At 41.0% G+C, this 24,216-nt stretch overlaps 1 protein-coding gene across 6 annotated transcripts in view; it reads right to left on the bottom strand.

Moving 5' to 3' along the window:
• macrod2 (mono-ADP ribosylhydrolase 2) overlaps nt 1-24,216 on the bottom strand; it is a 360,652-nt gene that overhangs the window by 228,453 nt on the left and 107,983 nt on the right. The gene's annotated exons all lie outside the window — the stretch shown is intronic.

Raw genomic sequence — 24,216 nt, 5'->3', positions numbered from 1 at the left:
ACTTAATATGTTCAGTCACTACAAATGTTGAGATGTCATATCTTGTCCTTGTGTTAATTTCCACATATTGTTACTGCTATATCATGTATATCCAAAACATTGATAAAATTGAGCATATAATTACTATAACTGTTTCATATCTAACTCTCAGATCATTTCTGCTGAAGCCTGGGAGAGGGGAAAGCGGGGTAGAACAAAGCAGAAGCGCAAGGGTAATTCTTGTGTCATTTCACTAAATAGTAGATTTTTTCCTGGTCCTGTTGGTATGGTTGCAGTCTAGCAGAAAAAAGGGAGGTAAAGTGTAAATCCTATCATCGATCACTTGGTTATACTTCCATGACATCTGTTGGTTAAGGTGAAATGTGTGATTGGATTGTGTTCTTACATCAAGGTAAATTAAAAGGCTCAATACAGATTGTGACATCAAGGGTGAAGGTTTCCACTTCCCATGCGCTTATAAGGGCTAAAATATCTAATATTGCATGCACAAAAGAAGACAACAAAATGGAGACAAAAAACAAAAAACATTTAGTAACCTATTTATTGAATAAATGTAATATTGGAGTGAATTTGTGACAGGACTGGAGGGCAGGCATAATGAATGGCTTCTCTGAAGTCATTTAGAACAGATAAAAACTAGTTTTTGTTTAATTAGATTTTCAAACGGGTGGGGGTGTTGTCCCAGTTCTGAAACTGAACAGTCTATGTGAATTTGCATTTAAAAGCTTGGGTGCATAGGCTACTGTAAAATACATGAAAATTGTGCATCTTAATAAGCTTCAAAAGTGTGAGGCAAAACAAGCTGAAACCCATCTGCATTAACAATTAGAAACACCAGTCATATATACACTGAGCTAAAAATAGTCTCATTGTGTGCTTTAATGAAGTACATTAACAAATTGTGCCTCCCCCATGGACTGTTAATCGAATGGGTGATTGGAAATCAAAGTTACGTCAGACAAGCCCTCACCTGGACTGAAGAAAGTACAGCCAAGAAATGGGCTCTAATAGTAGGCTAGACACACACTGAAAGCTGAGTGTGTCCTCGTATTTAGCAGTCCCTAACACCCACCTGATTTGAGAGCACACTTCTATTTAAGAAGCCATGTTACAAGCCTTGACGTCAGAGCTGACAACAGAATGACTACTGGCCCAGATGAGAAAACAACCCTGTTATTGTGCCACGCTTAGAGGACATGTAGTTGAACTGCATGCGATCAATGAGTGTAATTAATGTCCCAATGAACACCAGGAACTGATTCAGCTTGAAACTTTAACAATATACAACTAAAGAGGGAGAGCGGATGACCCTTCCAATGACCCTTATCAATGACCCTTATCAATGGAGCCGTGCCTGGAGCATAACCTTATGAATGACCCCAGTGTCAGAGGTTGATCAGGACAAGCCTGCTTAACCCTTGGACACATCAGCCCATGAGGCCATTTAGCATTATTTGAAATCATGTGTCAAAAGACTGCTAGCATCTGGAAAGGATTTTTTCAATGAGATTAGAATCGACAAAAAAATTTGCCGTGACAAGTAGATTGGTGGTTCTGAAGCGCACAGGGACATTCAGGGTAGAAAGAGGTGAAACATAAAACATTCTGGTGCATGCAAATAGCAATCTCCATTAACATAAACTGAGTATATAAACTTCCTAATGAAGATAATACATGCAAGAATGTTCAAATGTAGAACAAAAGCACTACAGAGTCCACTTTTGTAGATAAAATGATCCAAAAACATTTAAATCAGAATCTGAATTCCATCTCATAATTCTTTAAGCAAGTCAAAATTGCTGTTTGGAAGGCAATAAATTACATACCACTTACTATTTAGTGAGGGCAAGTTTCCGTACAATCTGGGTACAGCATGATGTCGGACACTACCACTTGTAACTTGAAATCCTGCAAATCCGATACTGTCTAAATGCCTGCTATTAGCATTAAAATTTGCCCATATCTTATCATTTTTCATTTGAGGAACTGATGTGTTTGGCACGAATAACTAAGGAAGATATTTCACTACCTCATTGCAAAAGAGCTACTAAAAAAACACCAGTTGACACAACATCTTAAGTACCCTACTGAGCACCTCAGAGTTTATATCAAAACAAGCACAAGCTGTAAAAGCAGTAAATAGCCTGCTATAAATAAATCAAGCACTGAATTGATTTTTTGGCAGGGGGAATGGGGTGACTGGGGAAAATAAAATCAGAAATATTGTTGGCCTAAAGTCTAAGAAATTCATTTAAATGACTTTGCTAATGAATGAGAGAGAAAGTTAAGTCAGTAATCTTCGCTGACCTAGCCAATTGCCTTTACAGGGAATACAAGGTCTTTGGGTTTAAACGGCAAAAGAGAGAGAGTAATTACATGCACAAAGTCAGACTGGCCTCAAAAAGTTTCGGGTTGACTTAGCAGGTGCTAATGGGATGTTTGAGAGCTTAGCTTTGTGGAGTGGAATCAGCCATCTCCGACAGTGTGAAGACTGGAGCACGAAAAGATAACCAGCCAGTCACTGATGATGTGACTGACAGCAGCCGACAGTCAGCTCCACACTGGCCACTGAGCCTGCTCAACAAAACTCTACTCTGGAAGTAAAAAAAAAAAAAATAGGAAGAACACGCGAATGGCCAGAAAAACTAATTTTCTTAAACCACAGTGAGACAAGGTTAGACTGGCATCTGTCATCCTCACCAGACAACTAAGACTATTAGAAAAAATCATGATGTCCAGGACCTCGAACATCTTTCTGGTGGGCCTGTGTTGATATGTCCAGATATGGCAATCTTTGCACTGTTGATTATTTCAGCAGCCATGCAATGCTGTGACTCATGATGCGTTTTGTTAAAACACTTGTCATAAGCCACATCAACAGTGTTGGAACAAAAGCAGATACTGAGAAAAGTGCTATTTCTCAACTATAGTAACAATGGATGCAATATGCACTTTTCACAGACAACAAATGTTGTATAAATAGAGGAAAAATAGGTTCTGTAGCTGCTCTAACAAGATATCGCTGTGGTCATTATGCATCGAGTACGCCATGTGCTCCTCTAACAGAAGAAACCTGAGTGCTCAGATGAGGGAACAAATTGCCTGTATCAATATGCATTGAGCACAGCAAAAGGGAGAATTGCGATGTTAATTATTTACCGAGGAAAACGTTGCCCTGTTGCTTTCACTGACAGGTCAGACTTCAAATGCTGAGACACTTACCGAACAGTGTGCTGCTGAAAAAAACATTAGTGTCTCATCCCAGCTGCTCAATTAAAAACTTAGTATGGCAATATCCTTACCAGGAAAACTTTAATTACTGCCTTACGGTTGTTTGCCTCAGTCAACTGCTGAAATCGTAGTTTACATACATCCATGGGGATCAGTATTATTCTGCAGCGGAGTTGACCTATGACCTTTTGCATATAAAATCTCATTAGATATATGTGTAAAATGTCCTCATAACTATCTTATGAACTCTGGCGTTTTAGGCCATAAGCATTTGTGAGGTCAAAGTAATCTTGACCTTTCACCGAAGAATTTTAATAATTTAATTCTGGAGTCCAAGTGAAGGTTCCTGAGATATCCCATTTACAAGAATATTATGTATGTACTCCATACATGTATGAATGGATGTACAAATAAATCTAGGGCAGCTCTGAATTGATTTTTTGGGGGAAATAATAAAATCAGAAATATTGCTGAACTTAAGTCTATGGCATTGGGATGGACTAGGACGGACAACCCAAAAATGATTCAACAAGCCAGTTGTTCTCTTTTTTTTAATGACTCTGTGCTGGCAAAAGCTGTATGGCCAGTAAGGAAAACTTGGACCAGAGATATTTAAGACACACCATAATTTAGCTAAACAAGCAATCAAGATGCTGCTAATTTTCCAGATAGCCTACTCACGTTTGCATTCAAAACTAGTGCTCCTGGAGACTTACAAATACAGGGCAGCACCTTTTCTAGCATGACAGGAAGCAGTTCCAAGGTTAGCGACCAAAAGCAAAGTTATGAAAATAGTCGGAGTAAAACAAAATAGTGATGTTGTGGACAGGCAGCGAAACAAGGATCTGAAACTCACTATACGGTAGTGGTTCATGAATATGGATTTTTCAGTTTCAGATGCCGATGCCAATATTTAGAGAGAACGGCAAAGTATGAAACATTTAATATTTATATTTCAAAAGTAGCTCACATGCATGCAGCCTAAAATTGTTACTGCCAGAATCAGTCTCCTAACTCAAACTAACCCAACCACCTTCCCTCCAGTTTTAGCTACCTTACGACTGTTGTTGAAACTTTTGTGAGGGATTTAGAAAGACACAGTGCAATGGTTTTTTGTATAGTTTCCTGCAAATTGGTTGAATGACATGGTTTTTGTCTATTTTGTTTTCACTTTGGTGTAACCCAGTGTGTGCCCAAACTTGTTCCAATAAATAACCTCCTCCTCCTTGCAGGAGTGGAGAAAATCATTTATTTTATAGATTTCCTGCTTTACCATCAAGGATTACCCTCTTAACCTTAGCCTCTTGCTTCCTTATTGGCTTAGATATCGATTGCCCTCCATCCACTCTTCGGCCTTCAAGGTGACCCATAACTAATAAACACTCCTGGAAGAGTGTGCCATGCAACAACCTCAAAATATGGCTATGTTTGCCGATGTCTAGGTCAATGGCTACTTTTGTTTGTGTTTAGTTATCGAACATTCATTGAGCTGTTTTGGACTACCTTACATTTACTGTGCCAAACAAAGGTTGATTGATTTAAGTATATTATTGCAGTCGGCTGGCAGTCGTTTGCCATTTTTAAAGTATTTTGGTCCTCCAGACAATCTAAAGAACAAAGTCAGATTTAAGTTTCCACATGTAAACATGAATTTATTTTTAGTGCAAAAGGACTGAGTAACGGCATCACTGGTTGGAATGATCTTGTGCTGTGTTTGCTGCCTAAGAGGGTCACACTGAGGAGTGTGATGAAGAGAGAACATCTGTTTCTAAAGTGTTCCTCCATTATCCGCCCATTGTGAAGGACCGGCACCTGAGCAAACAAAGAGCTTCCATTATGCCACATTCACCAAAATCTCGACAGCACCTTTACACACAGAGTGTGACACAGAGAAGGGAAGTGGATGAAAGAAGAAAGAGCATATTGTATAGGAACTCTAGATGTGTTCATCTCGAGTGCTTTTTAAAACATAACAATGAATATTATTTACAAAAAAAATCTATGCTCACGATCCTTCGTGCTGAAATTTCTCATCCAGAATGCCTCTTAACAGTGAGCATAAGCAGACACCGCTGTTTGTGTTGTTTCGTATATCTCCACATATTCTCCCTTTTAAAATCAGCACTTGACCTGCTTCCACAAACTGAAGTGTCCTTTCCGGGGTAATGGTATTTTGCATAATGCCATTACTAAGCTGAAAGCATGAAATCGCACTGCTTCAGTTCGGTGTTATAATTGCAGATTGTGTGCTTGTGTGAGTAAACAGTGTGAGTAAACAGTTGATAGCTTGAAGGACCTGAGAATATTAACTTGGTTGAAGACTAAACCTCAGCTGTCAGTGAAAAGACGGTTTCCAGAGTTTCCCATCTTTCCCTAAACACACCACAGGGAGCCTAGGAGGAGACCCCGCCCTCACTCCCCTCTGGCCCTCTGTGTCCTGAGCGTTCAAGCCAGCTGCAACATTGATCTTCCGGGCTGAAATTTCAGAAGCTGAAAAACAATCTCCCTGTTGGCAAATGGATGGCATAGCGCCCCTGCTCTGGGGTCATCAGTTCAGTGAGAGCCCCAAGGATGTGTGGACAAGTGGTGAAGGGCAGGAATGCTGGACAGGCAGAGGGGATAGAGATGTGTCCAGCCGGTTTCCCCTTAACAGATCAGATGGCTCTGTCTCTGACTAGGTGAAGAGGTCATCGTCAGTCTCACGCCCTCTAACACTCCCTCACTTTGTACAAACTATATTCAGTAACTAAGGACAAGTGGGATTAAACATTCAGCAGCAAAAACAGAGCACAGTACACAACATGTTCTGACAAATATATCAGACGAGAGTCTCTCAGCCTGTTTGTCTCTGAAGATTTACAACTGTGTCCATAGCATGGTTACACAGCAACACAGTTACTGACCAGGAAGTAAGGCGGAGGGAGGAAGAGGTCTACACATGAAGCCTGAACATCAATACTCAGATCGAGGCACAACTACTACTACACGGATATTCTCTGAAATTTGAGTTTTAGGGTAACTTTTAACAACACTGAACATTCATTATTATTATTTATGTATTTTATTTCTTAAGTCCATCAAGGCTAAAAATCAAATGGGTTCAAAGTGAAATTTCAGGTCTCTGATTCAGGGAGAAATTAAAATTATTCTGGAGTGCTGAAGAGCTGATTTCTTGTGTTTGCTAAGTGTTACCCTGTTCATTGTGTCTCTCGCTCTTCCAGCCCCATTTGAAAGTCCTTTACAAATCATTCATCAGTCATTAATTGAGTAGTCTGAATCTGTTATATAATATCTCTGATGCCAACTTTCTACCAACCAGTACAGTTTTAAACCACTGTCCTTAGCCATCTTTTTTCTGTTATGCAAGTCCTTTCCAGCATTTTCATAGCCTCGTGGTCGGCCTATAAATAGTCCTGCTATGATATTCATGGCAACAGATTCAAAACCTCTTAAGTAGTAACTTCAGTGAGAGGTGAACCTATTGAATGGAGGTATGTTTGTTAATGGCTTCTCCTGGGATTTCAAGTGCCTCTGTATATAGTGGTGTAACATCACAATAAAGATGAGGCTCAAAAAATAGCATTTATACAAAATGAATGAAATGTAATGTGTCCAATAAATTAGGAAATGCTTGTTTTCTGTGTATTTTGTCATTTGGAACCTTTAATCTCCAGAATTAATTACAATTCATAAAAAGGTGCCATCTTAAAATCATACTAAATGGAATGGTTAGTGGAGACACGATAGGGTGAGGCAGATGGCTGGTTCTTCTCAAGGTTTTCACCTATTAAAAAAGCAGATTTTCCTTGCAACCGCCGGGGTTGGGTCTCTGTAAATAAAAGTATGATAGTTTTTTTATGGTTGTATACTGTTAAGATACACTGTTTTCATGTTGTTTTAAAAAAAAATTTTAATGGTTCTTATCCGTAGTTTTTATGATCCTTTTATTTCTACTAAGCACATTGAATGACCTCTGTGTATGATAATGGGCCAAACAAATAAATTTACCTCGCCTATAAAAAGTACGGTCTAGACCTGTTCTATATGAAACGTCCACTGAGATAACTTCTGTTATGATTTGGTGCCTTGTAAATAAAACTGACTGTAAATGATAAAGTTTATATGTCTGATGTTTGTTTTTTAAACTACAATTATGTATACCTTTGGTGTATCAATAAATGTATTAAGATTTAAAGGACAGATATTATGATCATATTCAGACTCAAAATCTTAATTTGGATTATTACTTGAAAAGATTAAAATCTATATAACACACTGGAGGAAAGGCAAAAAAATGAAAAGGAATAATATCTTTCCTTTGATAAAAATGTAATTGATTAGAAATAATAAGAAATAAATGTCTCACTATTCCTTAACACAGTAATGGAAGTCCTGTTAAATTAACTTGTCAAACACAAATGAGAGACAGTAGCACTTATTTTAACTATCTGCAAGAGAATAGAAAATCTCTATTTTCATGCCAGGCCTCACTATCAAGTGTACACGGGATGGGCTGCAGTATGTGCTAATAAACAAGTATGCTTGAAAATAACCAACTTTCAAGACACAGAGAGGTTTGAGAGGAGAAGCAAGGATCAGTGGTTAAAACTCTGAGTTTTTTGCCTCTGGCTTGACTGGTTGTTCCACAGCTGGCAGTGTTGGTGGGTGGGATGCCAGCAAGAGCACTTGGCGTTCTCTTGCTTCTCTCACTGCTTGGGCAGGGCGCCTGTGCAGAGGGCACTGGGATCTTAAGGATAGTGTGAGCTTCTATATGCATTATGACCTCTCTTGATGGAGCTAAAACTGTGTGTTGTGGATTTTATGTTATGTCTTTATGACTTGTCCCTGTTCATTTCGTGTGAAAAATGTGTTATAACTGCCAAGCACAAGACCTACATGAGGCCATGTTCATGCACTGATAAAACTATTAGTAGTAGTAGTAGTATTCATATTAACCCATCTAATGAATTGAATGTCTTTCAAATAAAGATGAAGCATAAAATGCACGTAAAAAAACCCAAATTATTCCCATTGTTTGGTTCAGATAACATACGAGTAGGCTAGACTAGTACTTAAGAGATTGAAGAGCACTGAATTCTTGTCCGTCTGTCAATACAGCTGAAGTGCCTCCAGCTGCAGTAGTGCTGAGCTGTGGGGGGACCTTGGGTTAACGCATATGTATAGTGGACTTTGTGCGTTTGTCAGATGGATGTACAATGCAAAACTCAAATCTATTATTCAACAATGAAGAGTGTTTTAAACTCACACATATTTTACATGGTTTTGTGATTTTGGAAGCCACTCACTGACCAGAGCAGAGTGCAGAGACAAACAAATCAGCAGTCAGCATTCCACTCACAATGTGGAAGGTCTTTGTGAAAAACAGCTCAAGGAGATTCATTATGTTTGAGCTGGTCACAGTATATTTTATTTTATTTCTATTTTATTTATTTCATTTTCCAAAGCTAACCGTTTCCCACTCCTTATTTCTCTCTCTCCCTAATGCTTTCTCTCACTGTCTTCTCTCATTCTATTTCTCTCTGCGCTCCCTGAAAGACAGATCTATTGAGCCAGAGTTCTTGTCTGAGGCTTTCTTATCAGCCGTCTCAACCCTGCAGAGAGAAATTCCTTGCCATTTGTTGAATACAAGTGTGTTGGTGTGCGTTAGTGGCTCATCTGTGGCTGCACTTCCTCACATGGCACTCGTGATTAGATTTCATATCCCAGCCTGCAGCAGATAAACTCTATCTCCATCGGCCAGGCCCCTCAACATCAATCTGCCTTGCTGATGGCTTGTGTTGTGGAGGCAGTCTCTTAACACGTTCCTAACACCCTGCTCATGCATAATAATAAAAAAAACATTGATGTTCTATGCGGCATGTAATTTTAGATTAAAAAAAACAAACATTTTATTATAATATGATGTGTTTATTTCCCAAGGGAGACCATCATCAAGGGTGAACACCCTGTTGTGCTACCCAAACGCTAGCACTTAGGGAGGGGCTCTTTGCCTGCTTCCAGCTGTAGGCCAGTCATATCGAGATGCTGAACTTCACATGTAGCAAATCCACACTGTGTTTGGCGGGAGGTGTGGTGGAGAAGGAAGTGGGGGAAGGAGCAGGTCTGTTTATTTATTGTTCTCTTCTTTAACGGCTCGTGACCGGCTAGCTTTATTAAACTGGGCTTTGAACACACACATAGCAGCACTAAAACTTCCTGATGGCTGAGAGGGGATCAATTCGAGCTGCCGCCTGCAGGAATTACTGCAAAGTAATGGTACTATCAGACAGGTAGGCATCGCCTGTGTTAGGGGTTAAATGGCCCATTTAAATTCTTTAATCAACTTCTGTATTAGCTGCATAAGGGGAGTGCTGCTTCTAACAGATATAGGCCCGTACAGACATTTCCATGAATATCAAATCAGGAGTCAACACAAAGCCCTCACCAAAATGGTTACAAGGAAAAACACAAAAACAGATGTGATCAACATTAAACTTCTGACAGGATGATGTCACAACAATAGTGAAACCTAGAAAAGCCCTTGGTGCTTATCCAAATATAAAGCAGTTTGCATCTTAATGATTAATATCTATAGATGTTAGATTTATTAAAAAAACTATGTTATTTCTTTTCAAAATATCTGGAATATTATTAACTCATCTTTGCAGTGATGCCTTTTGCTCCTTTTCTTTCAGATTCAATTTAATATTTTGCTGACTCTGGTATAAAAACATCTACATACAACAGACTAAATATCACTCACGGTCATTTATACATTAGTGAAAGTCCTAATATAATGCAACCGTATTGGATTACATTTTACAACACATTATGCAGTATTTACTGTGTACACGGTTAACAGGCATCTCCTCATTTTATATTTGAACTTTTCTCCAAAGCGGTTTGTCAAGTTTGTCTAGCCACATTGCATATGTGAAGAAAGTGAATATTATAAATATCATACAATTTAATATGATACAATGCCGCAACAATAAAAGCTACAATATCAAAAATGAGCAGAGAGATGAACCCAACATCTTTATGATTTTTTAAAAGTCAACAGGACTGATTAAACTGGATCACTATTAAAAGTAATGTTCATTCAGATCAATTGTATTGAACTGAATGTTACTTTATTATTGTAGAGTATATCCTCAGTAATCATTGTGTTTTATCCCCCTTATCAGCAAACCCTAGCAAACACTTCTAGAATTACTGATAATTGGTAAAGGATAATTGATAAATGAGGCACTATAAATGGGATCCAGAACAAAATAATGTTTCAACACTTCTTATGCTTCCAGCAAAAAGTGGAAAAGTTGTGAGTTTATCGCCAGTTAAGTAGGTTTCTACAAAAATAGTATTTTCATGTTATACCCAGCTTACTTCCTAATACCCTCACATGAAAAAAAGAAACAAGGTTTGTCATTTACGGAGACATTAGTTAAAATCAGATTCCAGTTGATATCCTCACATCCAGCGCATATTAATGCACTGGCTGTACTCACTAAAACCCCTCCCCCATTTGCTCGTTGAAAACACGGTACCCCCGACCCCCCGCCACCTCTGTAAATTGTGTTTCACGGCTTGAAGGTTACAGAGAAAGGCTTGTGTTTGCCAAGGAGGCCAGATTAGTGCTCATCAGTCGTGGTGTTCGAGATCCCTGCACTGACCCTTGGAGCAAAAAGCCAAGCGGCTTTCACACTGCGGAACACGGGGACCCAAATTGATGCTTCAGCGGCCTATTGTCACCTCTCACCCGAAAGAAAAGACAGCAAATTGCCATGTCAGGAACTTTGGCCTCAATGCCAATATAATACACCGCCTTTGTCCCTCATCTTGCCCGTTAATATGAAAGGAGTCACAAAGGGTATATGGTGCAGCTCAATTCTCTCTACAAAATAACAACAAAATGACTTGATGTTTGTGTGGGCATTTGCTTCAGAACCTTTTACTTGCAACGGTTTGAAATGCGATAAAGATTTACATGTGATGCAAATGAATGCGTATTCAATTTGAATCGAGATGAAAGAGGAAGGCCCGCATGTATCTGCCTTTAGATGAGCAAGAACATAAACAAATGCGTGCATACAACCAATGATAGATATTTCAAATAACTAGTGAAAAGAAAAGCCCAACTACTGCTTTGCCATAACAAAAATAAATTGTTTGCTGTTTACCGACATGAAAAGCTATGCTGTAGAAACCCAGTTAAATATCAAGTTTGATACTTTAAGCAGCATAATCTCACTAAACCACAGACCCACTGCCTCCGCTTGTAGATCAGTATACACGGTATAACGTCTGTATCCACTCTTTTTTGTTTCTATTTTCTACAATTGTCCTAGTTGCAACCTCAAGCTTTCCCCTTCTCTGCCCACAGACCCAAACCATAATCGACTTGAGGAGATTTGATCATTGTTTCTTTCCTTACTGAGGTAGCCAGTGGAGGTCAGCGATTTAAATACCTACCAGTCGACATAGATCATTAGGGTGGATTTCCTTCTCTGTTCACCAGCCAATCAAGTAAAGGTAATTAGGCATTTCTGTCTCCATGATGCTGACTGACACTAAGATTAACAGGCTTTTGGAACAAGGTTGACTGGAGGTGAGAAATCTGCCATTGTTGCCCAGATGATGAATCACGTTTGGTGAGGTCCGATGGCATTTAAACGGTGGCTTTCCTCAGAGCAGACGACATCACACTTCACAGTGTTTATTTTTAAGTGTATACCGATTCAAAATATGTTGGGAACTCATACTAAAGTATTAAGAACACCTCTGGTAATCAATAAAAGGGCTAATCCTGTTTAACACCTATGCCTCTGTGTGCTCTAAAAGTAAAATAAACCCTGCGATGGGGGAAAATGCTGAGTAAGAATTAATGAAATGTTAGTACACACATTGTTTTTCCATCAGGTCTATTGGGTATGCACAAAAAGCCTCTACATGCTTCTAATAAGCATGGTGGCCATCCTAACTGGAAGCAATAAAAGCACACAGAACTTGCAGGAATGTAAAAAACGGCAGTAAAATAAAACGCATGATTTAATGACCATCTGTTGGGTGCCGATGCAGACCTTGTTGCAACATGCTTTGTGAATGATCAAAGGCAGTGTCCACATCGAGAGCGATTCACCTCAGGAGGCACGCTGGGGAATTAACAAGCCACCCAGCACAGATCCATTTTCCATGCATTGTGGCCCGTTTGATTCCTAAAACGGTCGACCTCAGCCTTGTAGGAAGTGAGTGAGTAAAACAGTGCACACTAGAGTCTGGCACTACAAAATGTAAAGTTCCAGACTAAACAGCAATACACTTAAAATTTTGAAAATCCTATTTGTGGATTAACCCAGCGGAACAATTCAAAAGAGTTGTGTATTAGAAGTATTTTTTTATTTTTTGTTTCTTCTCAGTCCAGCCCTGCCATCAGCTGCTTGTGTTTACGGTCTTCCTGAGTTGCTCTAAAAGTCAATTTAGGTGTTGGGGCACTGATGCCAAATGACCAATCAGCACTTAAAGGAAACATGCACACAGAGAGGCAAGCTGATGACCTCAGACAGACATTCCCAAACACTCGGCTCTTATCTCATCAAGGCTCAGTAAATAAAACATTCAACAGCTGCCACAGACTAAGACTTGCAGAGACAGTGCGGGCAGCCTGCCTGGTCCAGGAATAACACTTACAACAGCACAGAGAAAAGAAAAGACACTCAGAGACAAGTCAGACACAAATTTAGATTAATACTCATGAGTTAATGTGAAGTTATAAACTGGCCAAAAAAAGAAAGATTCCCTGGAGGATGACAGAACAAAACAACCATCCCACTGGCGTAGCTCATGCCTCAATAATTTTCCATAAAGCATGACAAATCTCAGGTGGGACCCAGAATAGCATTCCCACACAAAGGCTCTAAAACGCAGAAGTGCTGGAATGATTAACATACATATCCTTGGGCTGACATCATCATTTCTGTTTTGTTTTGCTCTCTTTACCTTTTGTCTTTCTGTCTCGTCTTTTATCTCTGCTTAATTATTCTTCCTTTTTTCACTGCCTGCCTGTCGCTTAGCAAGACTGTGTGCAGTATTTAACATGCTGAGGGGACACATGTCCACCCCATACACCACAGAACAAATTCACTACTTTGTTTGCGTTCACAGCTCATTTGGCCCAATCCATGTTTTGGCATTCTGTTATTGTCACGCTTGGTGAGGTTTCCTCTGCTGCCCACCAAGGGGGAGAAACACGTTCCAGGGCTGTCAGCTGAGGCTCGCATTCACACTCGATCCTGCACTATTTCCTTCAGGGGTATACTTTCGTACGTGGGGCCCAGAACATGGAGTCTGAAAACAGCTACTGTGGAATAACAAGCGTGCATAATCTTTGACGGCACTACAAAGGAAATCTGAAGAAGTTAGTGTAGAAGTCCAAACTATTGACAAGGGAGGAGGTGAATTTAGCAGGTAAAGTAGTTGGAGAAGTGGCATCCAGGTTAACTGCTTCCTCTGCTTCACCCCTATCCCACCCACATCTTAACCTTTTGGGGGAGTAAAACTCAGTTTAGATAGAATCCAGGACTAGCACTACAGCTGTGTGTGTTCTACCATGCCTACATGTATACCAGCTCTCTATTTTACTTAAACCCCCAACCCCTCCCCTAATGTGTGATTGAAGTGCCTCGGGAAAGTGTCGGTGTGGTGTTGATCTCTCCAACGACCATGGAGGTTGGCGGGAAGGGACAGGGTCTCGTTTGCAATTTCACAGGTGGAACTGGCTGGTGGTGGGAATGTCCCAGTTGGTCTCAAAGGTCTAATCTCCCCGAGCTAACAGCAGTCTATCCACCCACCGACTGCAAACACAATAGCTCCCTATGGCACAGAGCTGATTGCTGTTTCATCAGGGCCAGGACTAGAGTCAGTGGAGAGGAGCTCTGTCTCTCACTGTTTGATGAACTTGTTTATTTTTCCCTGCACATGGGAGTCCCAGGGCAAACTGATTGGCAAGCAGTGTGTTTATCAGAAGCTTAGAAAGCATTTGCGATGATACTGGGCAGTCTGTGCTACACCAAAGCCACAGCAAAAAGCCTAATTAGAGCTTTCTGAAAATAATGTCTTGATACCACCCCCTATAATGCCCATTATTACTGCTAAGTATGCTCCTCCATCAATTATGGCATGTGCTAATGCGAGTCTCACAGTAGAGAGCCAACATGTTTCAGTGGGCTCCAATAGCTCTGCTGCACTCTCCCACTCTGAAATTAATCTTCTTCTCAGCAGACACCTCTGCACATGCACAAAACAGAAAGGAAGACGTACACCAGCAATAATTGGTTCATGTAAACGGAAAACTCAATTTCTGAAACCTCTTTTCCAAAAGATTTGCTCGTTGAAAACACGTCATTCTGTAAATAGATGTCATGTTTAACTGATGCCCCTTTTTACCCATAAAACGTGTTTAATATCTATCCGTTAATTGAGTCAATCAACCTGTGTATCTTATTTGATGAAATGGGATGTTCGATGAACAGAGGACCTGTTTTCTACTGATTCCTTCACAGTTTTCCTAGTACTTGGGTCTGTAGTGAAAATACATGAATATGCAATGGAAAACGACTCCTTTCCGCTCACTGCCACCCGCTATGACTGACATCTGTTCTCTACCTCCAGTGTACTTTTTACTTTGCGTTATCACCTTGTCATTCTTCTTCACCTTTTTCCCTCTTCATCAAAACTCCCTTCTCTCTCTCCACCTTAGTGCAAGGATTCTGCGGCTCTCCGCAGAGATCTTCCTGCACACACAAACTGCGACTGCAGAGTGTAAGTGATAATGAAGTGTCTGGGAAAAGAGGATTAGGTGGAGTGGTGGGCATCATCCCTGCGGTATAAACGCTCATCTCTCCCTCAGGAAGGACACATGGAGCGTCTTTCCCCTCAGTCCCATTGGCTATCTCTGTGTCACTCTCAGCTAGCATACTGGGATGGCTGCTGTGGCCCTCGGGAGGCAACAGTGAGGGGGGTTCGCGCAACTACAGGCCCAGCTCCTGGGGGATGCATGGCGTTTCATCCTCTGACACCCGCCTGTTTATTCTGCACAGCCAGGCTGAGAGGAGCATAACAGACACTGGGAAAGTAGAGATCTTCACCATGGGAACGGCCTGACAGAGTCAGAAAGACAGATAGAGGGTGAGAGAGAGAGAGATGGAAGAAGAGAGGGAGAGAGAAACCCCTCCTCTTCCCTGTGGTCTGAAAAAAAGATGACAGCTTTCCTCTGGAGCTTGCTCTGCGCTCCCTGGGCTGAAACCTCACTTGTAGGCAAGTGGCCTGTCAGACACAGCTAACTAGGCTGCCCCATGAGAGATGCAGAAAGCTTGACAGTTAGTTACTAGTTGGCAAAAGGCCACCACAGCAGGTCAGCCTCTGCACGGAAAGTGTCAAAGAAGTGCCACTAATCAGCCCCCGACCACCTCACGTGAATATTCTCCTTCTACACTCACTGCAAGTTCAAAGACCCATTATTATCAGAGCAACAGCCTCATACTCAAACCCCAGATCCACATACTGTACCAACCCAACACTACTGTAAACAGTACTTGAGAGAAATTGGTGCTTATGCTTTTTCTGATGTGGCATCTTGGCATGCACTGTTTAGACAGCACAATAGTACAATAAAAGTCCATGAGCCAGCTGTAGTTAACATAGTGTGTACATGGTTCATTTGAATCTAAATGGAACTCAGAAATTTAGAACCTTGTAATAGAACAGAATGTGTGTGGTCTCATACTGCATGTTCAAATAAATTTAGACCAAAATGCTGCTGAATTAAAAATCATCAACGCCCAAACAGCACAGCAGTACACAAATCCCAGTGTGTGTGTGTGTGTGTGTGTGTGTGTGTGTGTGTGTGTGTGTGTGTGTGTGTGTGTGTGTGTGTGTGTGTGTGTGTGTGAGTCTGTTAATACTTTTTACAGTATTCATAAAAACTGTAAAATAATTAGTTTGTCCTCACAAAATGGCTGCTAGAACAAGGTTATTCCGCCTGGTCTGGTGGCTGTTTATTGATTTAATGGCTCTGCTTAATGGCAATGTCCTGCTAATTTCTTCCATTGATCTTTACTGGTTCCTCAATTACCTTCACCACTGTTAGATAAAGAGAGTGGATGCCATGGAGGGAACTCCTGTGTGAAGGAGAATTAAATTGTTTAAACTTAAAAGCAAAGCAAACAACACCAGTAGTTTTGATGCTTAACTTCTAACATAGAATTCAAAAATACAGGATTTGTCAAATGGTGGGGTGCGTATTTCTCAATTTATGTTTATTTTTTGTCCAACCTGTGTGTTACTAGTAGTTTGTCGTCCTGGTATATACTTTGCAAGATTTCCTCCAGAGTGCAATTTTCGAGTAAACGTTTGAGAAATAACAGGGCTAAATATGATTGGTATATTGTCTGTCGTCTCTGAATCATTTGTGAGCATGTGGTCAAGCTCTCAGAGCCTCTTGTGATCCTCTTGAAGCAGCCTTGCCATGATTGGTGAGATTATGGGATGGGGTAGTTCCCTGCAAAGAGCTGTCCCTGTCTGTCAGATCTCATCACTCCATCCTGTATTGCTGGGGGCAGTGGGACCAAAACTGACCAGCGAGTCAACTGACAAGACGGCTCAGCATCCAGATATCTCAGAATAAGAATCACACACGCAGACACACACACACACACTTTTGAATTCAGATGACACACAGACATGCCATCACGCAAGCAAATGCATGCATAGTCATGTTCACACTGGCACACATGCAGTTACAAACACAAAAGAAATGGACAGACCAAATGCACAATCAACCCCAAACCCCCCATAATATAGCACATGTTGGACACAAATTTGCTCTGACACTGGGGTTGGTAATGCTTTGAATTGTCTAAAATCTCAACAACTGACCCAGAAATGCTGGTTTAAGGGGTGGGAGGGGGGTTGTGTGTGAGGCGTTGTGGAAGAGAACTAAATTGACACGTTCTCGCCCACTTCTCCAGCCCTGTGGTGGGTGTTCTCACTTTGTCTACAATGAGGGGAAATAGAACAAGGTGGAGAGTCCTCAAACCGGGGGGTGCCACTTCTTTGTTGTACAAAAGCAAGTGAATGACTAAGTGGTTGATATATATATATATACGTAAGGGTGCTGTTGGATTGCCCAATATCACTCAACTTGTCCTCTGATTGAAGTCAAAGGCCACGTTCTTTCCTTTCGGACAAACCAAAGGAGAGAGCACAGAAGAGAGAGGGAGCTGCAGAGGTCAAACACAAAGGAAAACATGCAGCTGCAGTATGTTTACAACAGCAACCCGGAGGGAAGGAGAGAACCTGATTGCAATATCACCTTTATTTATGTTCATCTAAATGATTCTGAGAAGTCAAGATGGCCTATTGTCTACTTCTATTGTTTCCTTGCAGGCAAATTTCGAAAATGTGTGCATGAGCAGAAACATGAAAGCAAAGATATACACATTCGAACTTTAAAACCGACAAGAATTGCATATTCAATTGTTTTTATGATCATTTCAAAGACACTGTACTCTGCACCGTGACTGACAGACAAAATGTTACAGCACAGCAAATGTTACAGAATCCGTTGCCTCAGTTGCCTCAAGGCTCGACTACTGCACAACGATTTTGAGCTGCAGCTGACAGAGGTAGCATTTCGATTTATAAGGTCCCCCAAACTGTCTCAGTCCTCTGGTTGAATATATGATGGGAGAGATGCTAGAGACCCCAACCTATAACGACACCCTCAGTGCTGAAAGCAAAGATTACTGAAAATGGGTGGGGAGGTTACTGATAATATCTGATGCTATTCTTCATCACAGACACCCACACACACACATACTTACACTATCACCAGAAGCTGAAAATTGCATGTTTTGATACACTACATGGCCAAAGCAAATAGAAAAAAAGGTAGTTACCTTGTAAATAAGAGCCTTTTAGTCAACTCAAAAATCCAAAGCACTTGGAATATGCATTATCACTAATTTATTCAAATGATGTAGTTATAAAGTGTTAAAAACTGCTTAACACATGCAAAAAAACAAGCTGTCAAGTACAATCAACGACAATCTGAAATACAATGTGCATTATACAAGAATTTTCTAAAAAGCTCTGCATTACACACATTCAAACTCTTAAGTGGTTTCCACGTAACTTTCCATTTGGTAGCAAAGTGCAACTGGAGTAATGTCACTTTGAGTATGTATGTCTGTTTAGTCCCACAAAGCTTGCCACACCACAGCAGGACATGCTGGTACATAGTTGTCCTGTTTAAAGTTAGGCCCTTTCCCTCACCCACATTGCGGTGCCAGAGATCAAGTGACGCCGTCAACTAGCTAATGACGAGACTGCTGCAGGCGACGGCCGGCAGCGTGATTTATACATGGGGACAGAGATGAATGATTCATAGGCTAAGAGAGATGTACCAGGACATGTGGCAGCTATATGCCCCCCTCGCTCGCTCTTGTTCGCAGATACACACCTCTCTATAAATCCTTTGGAGCACTCTCTTATGTCCCATAAGTTCAGCCTTACACAAGTGACCAGTCCTGTTACCACTGCTCATAATCATTTCCCCTCCTCCCCTCGTTTTGTCTCTATATAACTGTTCCTCGCACCGTCCGGTCCCTCTAGTGTTGATTGACTCCCTCACCATTTCTTCTTCCCTTACCATTATGATGCATGGCAAATCCTGAATATGGAAACCCCTGTTGTAGGCTAAAATGAATAGCCCCCTCATTCTGCATCAATTAGTCCATCCATCACTTTTGATTGGAGGGGTGGGGGCAGGGTTGTTCGTGGCGACTCTTCTCTAATGGCAGCAGGGAGAGAGAGATGGCATTAGAGAGCACTTTCACGCCGAAATCCAATCTCCATTACTTTTTAGGTACCGCAAACTGCAGTCCACCGGCGACCTTGTCCTGCAAATTTCAGTCAACTGCCCTCTAAAATACGTCATCTCTGTAGTAATTGGGTGAAATTATCTGACAGCATGGGGGTACTTCCCAGATGATAACTGATGTTTCCCTTTAGCTCTCCACTGAGACGTCACTGTGCTTGACATAATTGCATATTAAGTTACTGTCACTTTTCAACACCTCTCCTTAAAAATGCAAACAACCTATAGATCCTACTCGTTAAAGATATGCTAACTTGCACACCATGCTGTCCACCTACTGGATTGCAGATGTAATAAAGGCAAGACTTGAGTGGTGGCTTACAGAGCAATGCATAAAGTCACTTAGAAGTGCATTACACTGTGTAGTGTTAAGTTCTTTAATAATTTTACTAAGTAAGTGCAATTTAGAAAATGACTTCTCTGCTTATGCAAGAACGAGGCCAATTCAAATGAGTTTTTTATTTTTTCATTTTAATTATTTAAAAGAATATCACTGGCTCAAGCCAACACAAGCAGGCACTTCTATACATGGATGGCACTATAAAAAGCAACCATGAAGAGTACAACTGGAAAGCCTTGTCTTGAACACAGCCTACTGAAATGAGCTAAATATACAGTTTTTACTTTAAATCACATAGACAAAGACAAAATAATATGCGGCGAGTGTCCCTCGTAAATATTTCCCAGCAGCAGGGTTAAACATAGACAAACATTTATATCAGTGCTGTCTCAAACACACTTAAAAAGCACACAGAACATTACAGCAGGGATACAAAGTGGACCTGGATCAGTGTCACTAACTGCTGGTTAAATATGTGGAAATAAATAGATCCCAAGTGTGCCACGCTGACTGAGGAATCTTTGCATTCAATTTATCATTTTACATTATTTAGGTTACTCCATGGGGAAATACGCTTTCTCTATCATAAGTTATGCTAATGGGTGTTACTACCATCTGCGAACTGGGGACCATCAGTCAAGCATGGTGTGCACTCTATGAGTTATGAGAATAATATGTCATCTTTGAGTGATTAATCACAAAGGGTGGCTCTGGTGCTTCCGTAGAGCTGAGGTGGCTGCAGCAGGGACATAAGGCCACCTCGCCGAATATGTCACACAACACTGTCCTATATCACGGCCTCCCCTCCCCCTGCACACAGCACCGGGCCGCGGCCCCCTCCAATCTACTCAATAAACAAGCCTCAGGCAGGAGCCAGACAGAGGATAATGGTTCACCTGGAGGTGACAGGAAAAGAAAACAGAGCTCTTTGCATAACGAATGGCGATAGAGATAAGCACAGTGAAGCACTTAGGAATCTTGACAAAGGATTACCCAGATGTCCAAAACTGGATACATTTTCTTTGGTCAAGCATGGTGGAGCAGTCTGTTGCAGTAAGAGCCAGAGCCACAGTTACTGCGTTGTTGTGCTGAAATAGCAATGCTGATGTTGAGGTTCTGTGGTCTGATAAATTTACTATAGGCACGTCTTCTTACATTTCCCCTAAAGGTCACAGATTGCACATTGGTTGTATTCTTTATTCCTACCTTCACATTGGTGATTTACAAGCATTTGTGTGACAGAATTTTCTCAGCAAAGACACTAAGCATTGCCTGAACATGTCACTTCCACTCCACATCTGATGATATCTTCAGTTGCAGAGATGGGCAAAGAACCATATGACCACCACCGCAGCCAGGCATAATCACAGCAAGCATAATTAGTCCCATATATTAGAATGTGTTGGTACTTGCTATGACTCACACCACTGTTTGGGAAACTTATGAGGCCGGAGAGCCGGAGGCACGCATCGCTACAATCTATGTTATGTAAGTAATGACAAAGGCTCATGAGTTCAGTGAGCGTTTGCAGCCCATGGCTAAATTAGCCCAAGTCAGGACACCGAAAACTGCCATGCATGTGCCCCGCTGCTTGACTGGAGCACAGAAAGTAGTCCAAACACGAGTACAGAAATTTGTTTGGGTGGTCTAGTTAGAGCCTAGTGCTAAACGGGCAATGGTTCTGGTTAGAATGCAAATGAGCCAATTCCCCTCCTGGATGGAGACATCAAAGGCAAGTGGAACTCCCTCTCTCTGGCGACACAGGACTTCATGGTATCATTACATGGCTCAGTGTGCACTTGTGTTTGAGTACATGTGTGTCAGTGGCTGTGTGAGAAAGAGAGAAATGGAGGGGGGGTGGGGGGGAGGGGGTGTATAGACAATATGATGTTTACATTAGGTCTATTCTTCTGGGACTGTGCCAGCATCCAGCCATGCTGTGACACACATCACAAGAGCAACCTGGTACCATTCATAATTACCCTCTATTCACAGAGGCCTCATTTAGTGTGCTATTATCAGAGATCATGGTTATTCCCCTCTCGTATGTATGAAATCCCAGTGAGACCAACATGTCTGACAGAGATAACAGTACTATTTTAGTTAACCCCATTGTGTACATAAAACTGAAGCTATAACCCAGAGAGAATTCCTATCCGTGATTTCTAAGGATTTAATAGACCATCAGGGCATAACAATGTTTTCTAGAGGGTTTTTTTAAACCTTTTTTAACCCATGCTACTGTGCCTAGCAATCAACAAAAGTCTGCTTTACCAAGACCATATATCTAACACAAATAAGCTATAAGAAATGCAGAGAAGGGAAAGATTTCTCTCAAAATATAGTATATAGCAGAATAACAACATTTCCTCAAAGCATGTTAAGAAAGGAGAACTTCCAAAAGTGTGTAGGTGGTAAACCAACTTTCCATACACACACTAAAGACTTTGTCCTTTTTTCACACATTGGCGGGAGACCCTCCACCAGAGCTGTGAGAACTAAACATGGCTCAGGTGTGTGAGGCCAGCATGATGGATCATCCTGTTGTGAAGCTGCCCCTCTGCAAAGACCTGAGCAGACAGCTGGGAGATAAGGAGGGCCCTATATGAGAACGCATCTCCTCTTCACATCGATCCTCACTGCCATCAAGGCAGGAGGTCTTCACATGCCAAACCACTGATAGAGGTAGAGGGAAGGCCAGGGTGAGAACAGAGAGAACAGTTTTGCAGCTTGAACAGCCACCTTCCAGTGATAAAGACACTGAAAGATAAAACCACTCTTGGCCCTGTGCAGATCGAAGACAAACGGTGTACAGCTTTGTTTCGGGGAAGAAATAACATTTCCGGCTCTCGTAGATAATTGTATCCCTGGTTATAATCATCTCTTCATTTTTCAGCATTGTCAAAATAACAAAAACAGGCTGCACAAGAATGCACATGTTAGAAATAATGAAATAACACAGATTTGCTGTGGTTGTTATCAACACGAGAAAATAAGGGTCTTAACATTTAAGCGTTAAGTGACCTTCTATCTTGTGTCAGTAGCTTGGCAGGAGTAGCATTCGCTGGAAGTCAATTAAGAATGAAAGGAGGATTTGCTCTCAAAAATGGTACCAGCTACTATTATATTTTCTCTGGAGTTAATAAGCACAGCTGCAGGTCAAACCCAACAAAAATGTTTTCCTGCTAAATATGACATTAATTGCCGCGTAAGATCTCATGTTACGGTGTCGATGGCCGCAAATTTGACAGACTGCTGTGTTGTAACACAGCAATCTGTAAAAACCTAACACCTACTATTAGTTGAAGAAGAACCTGGATCTGAACTGTAAAAAGGGGATTTGGCAAAGAAAATAACAATAATGAAAAGATAATAGCAAAGAAAATAGTTTCTTGTGTTCGTCTTCAAAACTCTGACCTCAATCACAGAAGTTCTTTGGTTGTGTGCCGAGGGCCTCTTCATGTCACTGATTCAGATTGGGATGTCACACTATGGCTGGAACATTTGCAGTCTTAACCATGTGTCAGACGAGATGAGGGCCACTCCAGGCTCCATGATTAGATGTGACTAAGTCTTGATCAGCTCTGTGTTCACTCTAATGGACACCGTGCACACTGAACAGTTCACTCTGCTGTGGCTTGGATGTTGCTTGACACATTTCATGCCAGGTGTTTACATCCTTATACATAAATGAATACATACATTCAGGAAGTGTCGTCCAGCAATGTGCATTATTCCTTCCTAACATACCGTTTACTGTAAAAAACAATATATGAAACTAATGTATAGAGGGACGATGTAATTTAAAAGGAAAACATTTTAACCAGTCACTAACATCCTTATATATTTTTCAGCTATGAATACAAAAAACACACAACTAGGGCTAAATGTATGTAAGATTTACCCACACACGTTGTGAATAAACGGAACGTCTTTGCCACACTGTGAATGCAAGTGATTGTGTTGTTTCCTTAAAGTGCTGAAACAAATGGCTCATAAACTCCTAAATTAATACTTTCAACAGAGACCTACAAAACAGACTATAAAAAACATTTTCATTAATATAATAATTATATTACATAGATTAAATGTATAAGATAGACATACCAAATATCTAATATGGTGGCTGGGATCACCCTAAACAGCTGGACGCTCTCGAAAGACATCACAGTGACAGTCAACACAGATGGATAAACAGATAAGGCTGTACCATTTCCAATGTACCCCAAAAATTCCCCCATTAGACTAGAAATTAACATTAGACATTTATAATTGGGTGCATTTTACCCCCACTCGTCTTAAGTGTGGTGGAGAATGATTACTTCAATCATGTCACTGCAAAAGTCAAATTTCAGAAAAGAAGAACAGTAGGATTGGGCAGAGGCTTTTCTATTCTGGGAATTCCCTGCCCATTATTCCTGCACCACTGTCGGCTGCCTCAGATTTCCTCCGTTGCTTTGATGATAATGTTCTACGGCAGGCCACTAAAGTAATGACCATCTCTCAGTGTGGCACGGTGCAAGGTTGCGCTGCACTGCGCTCTAATGTTTTGGCCTTACGTTCAGCCACATTTAACAGAGACACTTGAAACTAAGTAGACACTAATGTCTGTCATGAACCCACAGAAGAATATAGATGTGCCATTTGCCTGATGTGATGAATACAACTTTAATTGCTCCAATGCCATTGGAACAAACAATGAGCTGACATA

This window comes from Scophthalmus maximus, chromosome 10 (genome assembly GCF_022379125.1).
Source record: "Scophthalmus maximus strain ysfricsl-2021 chromosome 10, ASM2237912v1, whole genome shotgun sequence".
Taxonomy (NCBI): domain Eukaryota; kingdom Metazoa; phylum Chordata; class Actinopteri; order Pleuronectiformes; family Scophthalmidae; genus Scophthalmus; species Scophthalmus maximus.
This window is presented reverse-complemented; position numbering and strand designations above follow the sequence as displayed.